This window comes from Coregonus lavaretus, assembly GCF_964263955.1.
Source record: "Coregonus lavaretus genome assembly, contig: HAP1_SCAFFOLD_6315, whole genome shotgun sequence".
Classification (NCBI taxonomy): Eukaryota; Metazoa; Chordata; class Actinopteri; order Salmoniformes; family Salmonidae; genus Coregonus; species Coregonus lavaretus.
This window is the reverse complement of record NW_028161793.1, coordinates 27,501-33,618: the sequence shown is the minus strand read 5'-3', so window position 1 is coordinate 33,618 and position 6,118 is coordinate 27,501. Positions and strand designations below refer to the sequence as shown.

The 6,118-nt window shown below is 45.5% G+C and overlaps 1 pseudogene across 1 annotated transcript in view; it reads right to left on the bottom strand.

Moving 5' to 3' along the window:
• Nucleotides 1-257: 257 nt before the first annotated feature.
• The window catches only part of LOC311120071 (leucine-rich repeat and fibronectin type-III domain-containing protein 4-like), a 31,949-nt pseudogene continuing 26,088 nt past the window's right edge, over nt 258-6,118 (bottom strand). Inside the window, exons 5-6 of the transcript in view lie at nt 2,340-2,458; nt 258-1,472 (exon numbers count right to left, since the gene is read on the bottom strand). The product of the transcript in view is annotated as a leucine-rich repeat and fibronectin type-III domain-containing protein 4-like (transcript). The remainder of the gene's footprint in view (nt 1,473-2,339; nt 2,459-6,118) is intronic.

Below are 6,118 nucleotides of genomic sequence, written 5' to 3'. Positions count from 1 at the left end.
TCTCCTCTCGTCTGAACTCAAACCTGTCTAAGCTGTTTATGTTTTATGCAGAGCCTCAGATAAAGAGATTATTCCTCTCTCTTCTCATCTCTTTCTCTTTTTTTCTGTATATCTCTGCCTCTGTCTGAATCCAATTCAGGTCATGTCTCGAGGCCTCCTCTCTCTATTCCTTTTCAGCCCCTACATCTTCCCTTTATCCTAATATTTATCTCTCTCTCTATCCCTCCCTCCCTCTCTACACCACACTCTCCTCTTCATCACCCTTCATCACTGGCTTTCCCTCCTTTCCCTTTCTCTCTCTCTCTCCTCCCGTTGCCCTTGACAACACTCGTCGCAGCGGCGTTGGAGTTAGAGTTTGTGGTGTTGTAGGCGTGGATGTAACCTTGACGAACTACGGCGACCTCCCCGTCTACGCTGGTCGTCGAGGAAGTGGTGCTGGTTGCCGAGGCGCAGTGTACCAAACATTCCATGCAGCGATTTACTTCGCCTCGTCCAGGTGACTGACAGCCGCTTGGCGTAACCGCGGCGACTGCTGTACTGTCGCTGGGCAACCGTCGTCGTCGTGGCAATGGAAATAGAAGAAGAAGAAGAAGAACCCATGTCGAGGGAGTTGCTACGTTTGGCGCGCACTGAGCCGTGGGAGGGGTTTAGGGGAGTTCCCGGGCTCTGATAGGCTTGGGAGGAATTCCATTTGTCTCCGACCCCTGCCCACTATGACGCCATGTCTCATCCTCCAATCAGAGAGGATATCCTGTCCCAGGGCGTGTCCAGGGCGAAGCTAGCCCGTTTGGCCCCGCCTACTACTACTACATCTGGGCAGAGCTTAGCCCTCCCCATCCCTGTTCCTCCTCGTGATTGGCGGGGTAGGGTGGAGGGGGAGGAGCTTATGACAGGAGAGTAGTAGACAGAGACCTGTTCTGTTTCAGGGGTGTAGGGAGGAAGTTGTCTCTCACGAACTGCTAACGTCATGTCCCCCTGTCCTCCCCCCTGTCCTCCCACCCTTCTCTCCCCTGCCCTCCCAGGTTCCTTTAGGCCTGGGCAGAGTTTGGGGTTTAGGTTTTGGAGGTAAATTAGAAGGTACGTCAGCCCCTCCTTTCTCCTTCTCTATCTCCTTCTCCCCCGCCCCTCGCTGCTTCAAAGGCAGCCCATTGGGCAAGACACCATCATCACATCACCGTTGCCATTCGATTGGCCGTAGACTCCTCGCCACCTCTGCCGCCGCCCCTTTCACCGGATTCCCTAATGACCTGCCCTGGCAACTTGCCGACTCATCACTATCATCCCCGTGGTGACAGCGGTCACCATGGTTACTGCATATGCGGTGACGCACCATCAGCGCCACGGTGAACACCAGCAGCATTACCACAACAATGCCTCCGACCATGATTGTCAGGGTTCCGCCAGGAAGTGGGCCTGTAGAGAATTGCATTCTGGGTAGAGTTCTTTGTGCTGAACTGGGCACAGCAGAGAACCTTGAAAAAAGAGAGAATGAGAGGAAGGGAGAAGAGAGATTAAGAAACACAGAAATAGAAAGATAGATTTTGAATGAATGAATGAATACAGTTGAATGAAAGTAGATCGTTTTAGAGAGAGAGAGAGAAAGAGAGAGAAAAACCACAGTGTGCCATCACAGCTGCAAGATTTGTGACCTGTTACCACAAGAAAGGGCAACCAGTGAAGAACAAACACCATGTAAATACAACCCATATTTATGTTTATTTATTTTCCATTTGTACTTTAACTATTTGCACATTGTTACAACACTGTATATATACATAATATGACATTTGAAATGTCTTTATTCTTTTGGAACTTCTGAGTGTAATGTTTACTGTTAATATTTATTTTTTATTTCACTTTTGTTTACTATCTACTTCACTTGCTTTGGCAATGTTAACATACGTTTCCCATTCCAATAAAGCCCTTACATTGAAATGAAATTGAATTGAGAGAGAAAGAGAGAGGGAGGGAGTAAAATTAAGAAAAATTTTTTTGAATGAAAGTAGATCATTTTAGAGAGAGAGAGGGGGAGAGAGATAAGATAATGCAATATGAACCAACACCAAAAACACTGTTTTTAAAGCATTATTGAGGAAAGAGGAAAGAGAGAGAAAGGAAGGAGAGAGAGAGACAGAGACAGAGAGAGAGAGAGAGAGAGAGAGAGAGAGAGAGAGAGAGAGAGAGAGAGAGAGAGAGCGAGAGAGAGAGAGAGAGAGAGAGAGAGAGAGAGAGAGAGAGAGAGCGAGAGAGAGAGAGAGAGAGAGACAGAGAGAGACAGAGAGAGACAGAGACAGAGAGAGACAGAGACAGAGACAGAGACAGAGACAGAGAGAGAGCACCTTGGTGGCGGCCAGCAAGGTGATCGTGTCATCAAAGATGGCCAGGACACACAGGTTGTAGTCTGCTCCAGAGACCAGGTTCTTCAAACATGAAACTGTTACTGGTAGAAGGGAGGATCCTGGAAAAGAGAAAGAAAGAGGAATGAAGTAAAATAAAGATTTAAAAAAAGTATTGCCTCTGAAATGGAGAGAGAGAGAGAGAGAAGAGAGCGAGAGCGAGAGCGAGAGCGAGAGAGAGAGAGAGAGAGAGAGAGAGAGAGAGAGAGAGAGAGAGAGAGAGAGAGAGAGAGAGAGAGAGAGACAGAGACAGAGACAGAGACAGAGACAGAGACAGAGACAGAGAGAGAGAGAGAGAGACAGAGAGAGACAGAGAGAGAGAGAGAGAGAGAGAGAGAGAGAGAGAGAGAGAGAGAGAGAGAGAGGCTCACCATCCCACTCTGACATGTGAACACTTATACGATAATGTACACCTTGATCAGGACAGTATCAGAACCTTTGCTAAGGACCTAAAGGATGCAACACTTGGCAGGGACCCCCACACCCATCACCGAGCAGCAGAGCCCCCCACACTCCACTTCCTGAAACAACAGTACCCCCACCATCCCCAGGAGAGAAGAGCCAGACACGGCTTATTACAGCACAGCTCTACAAGACCCCATCACAACACAGCTCTACTAGACCCCATCACAACACAGCTCTACTAGACCCCATCACAACACAGCTCTACTAGACCCCATCACAACACAGCTCTACTAGACCCCATCACAACACAGCTCTACTAGACCCCATCACAACACAGCTCTACTAGACCCCATCACAACACAGCTCTACTAGACCCCATCACAACACAGCTCTACTAGACCCCATCACAACACAGCTCTACTAGACCAGGCCCATCACAACACAGCTCTACTAGACCCCATCACAACACAGCTCTACTAGACCCCATCACAACACAGCTCTACTAGACCCCATCACAACACAGCTCTACTAGACCAGGCCCATCACAACACAGCTCTACTAGACCCCATCACAATACAGCTCTACTAGACCAGGCCCATCACAACACAGCTCTACTAGTCCCATCACAACACAGCTCTACTAGACCCGGCCAATCACAACACAGCTCTACTAGACCCCATCACAACACAGCTCTACCAGACCCCATCACAACACAGCTCTACTAGACCCGGCCCATCACAACACAGCTCTACTAGACCCCATCACAACACAGATTTACCAGACTTATTTCCCTCATTAAAATGCAAATCAATTTATAAAATTTTTGACATGCGTTTTTCTGGATTTTGTTGTTGTTATTCTTTCTCTCACTGTTCAAATAAACCTACCATTAAAATTATAGACTGATAATTTCTTTGTCAGTGGGCAAACGTACAAAATCAGCAGGGGATCAAATACTTTTCCCCCTCACTGTACCTACCGTGAAGCATGGGGGTGGAAACATCATGCTTTGGGGCTGTTTTTCTGCAAAGGGACCAGACCGACTGATCCGTGTAAAGGAAAGAATGAATGGGGCCATGTATCGTGAGATTTTGAGTGAAATCCTCCTTCCATCAGCAAGGGCATTGAAGATGAAACTTTCAGCATGACAATGATCCCAAACACACCGCCCGGGCAACGAAGGAGTGGCTTCGTAAGAAGCATTTCAAGGTCCTGGAGTGGCCTAGCCAGTCTCCAGATCTCAACCCCATAGAAAATCTTTGGAGGGAGTTGAAAGTCCGTGTTGCCCAGCGACAGCCCCAAAACATCACTGCTCTAGAGGAGATCTGCATGGAGGAATGGGCCAAAATACCAGCAACAGTGTGTGAAAACCTTGTGAAGACTTACAGAAAACGTTTGACCTGTGTCATTGCCAACAAAGGGTATATAACAAAGTATTGAGAAACTTTTGTTATTGACCAAATACTTATTTTCCACCATAATTTGCAAATAAATTCATTAAAAATCCTACAATGTGATTTTCTGGAGAAAAAAAATCTCAATTTGTCTGTCATTGTTGACGTGTACCTATGATGAAAATTACAGGCCTCTCTCATCTTTTTAAGTGGGAGAACTTGCACAATTGGTGGCTGACTAAATACTTTTTCCCCCCACTGTATATACAGTATATATATATATATATATATATATATATATGTATATTTTTTTGTTACATTTTTTTACATTTTTTTTTTGTCATTTTAGCAGACGCTCTTATCCAGAGCGACTTACAGTTAGTGAGTGCATACATTATTATTATTATTATTATTATTATTATATATATTATTTTTTTCATACCGGCCCCCCGTGGGAATCGAACCCACAACCCTGGCGTTGCAATCGCCATGCTCTACCAACTGAGCTACACCTGAGTTGCAAAATGCTGTGCTTAAATTGTTCAGCATGGTACTAACTTCTAGCTGCTTTCCTGATGTCTGGAACAAGGGGCTCATCTCCCCTATCCACAAAAGTGGAGACAAATCAGACCCCAATAATTACAGAGGAATATGCGTAAACAGCAACTTGGGAAAGGTTTTCTGTAGCATTTTGAATTCAAGAATTGAAACCTTTCTTCAAGAAAAAAATGTAATAAGTAAATGTCAAATTGGCTTTCTCCCCAACCATCGCACTACTGACCATATACAGTTGGGAAAAAAAGTATTTAGTCAGCCACCAATTGTGCAAGTTCTCCCACTTAAAAAGATGAGAGATGCCTGTAATTTTCATCATAGGTACACGTCAACTATGACAGACAAATTGAGAAAATAAAATCCAGAAAATCACATTGTAGGATTTTTAATGAATTTATTTGCAAATTATGGTGGAAAATAAGTATTTGGTCACCTACAAACAAGCAATATTTCTGGCTTTCACAGACCTGTAACTTCTTCTTTAAGAGGCTCCTCTGTCCTCCCCTCGTTACCTGTATTAATGGCACCTGTTTGAACTTGTTATCAGTATAAAAGACACCTGTCCACAACCTCAAACAGTCACACTCCAAACTCCACTATGGCCAAGACCAAAGAGCTGTCAAAGGACACCAGAAACAAAATTGTAGACCTGCACCAGGCTGGGAAGACTGAATCTGCAATAGGTAAGCAGCTTGGTTTGATGAAATCAACTGTGGGAGCAATTATTAGGAAATGGAAGACATACAACACCACTGATAATCTCCCTCGATCTGGGGCTCCATGCAAGATCTCACCCCGTGGGGTCAAAATGATCACAAGAACGGTGAGCAAAAATCCCAGAACCACACGGGGGGACCTAGTGAATGACCTGCAGAGAGCTGGGACCAAAGTAACAAAGCCTACCATCAGTAACACACTACGCCGCCAGGGACTCAAATCCTGCTGTGTCCCCCTGCTTAAGCCAGTACATGTCCAGACCCGTCTGAAGTTTGCTAGAGTGCATTTGGATGATCCAGAAGAGGATTGGGAGAATGTCATATGGTCAGATGAAACCAAAATATAACTTTTTGGTAAAAACTCAACTCGTCGTGTTTGGAGGACAAAGAATGCTGAGTTGCATCCCAAGAACACCATACCTACTGTGAAGCATGGGGGTGGAAACATCATGCTTTGGGGCTGTTTTTCTGCAAAGGGACCAGGACGACTGATCCGTGTAAAGGAAAGAATGAATGGGGCCATGTATCGTGAGATTTTGAGTGAAAACCTCCTTCCATCAGCAAGGGCATTGAAGATGAAACGTGGCTGGGTCTTTCAGCATGACAATGATCCCAAACACACCGCCCGGGCAACGAAGGAGTGGCTTCGTAA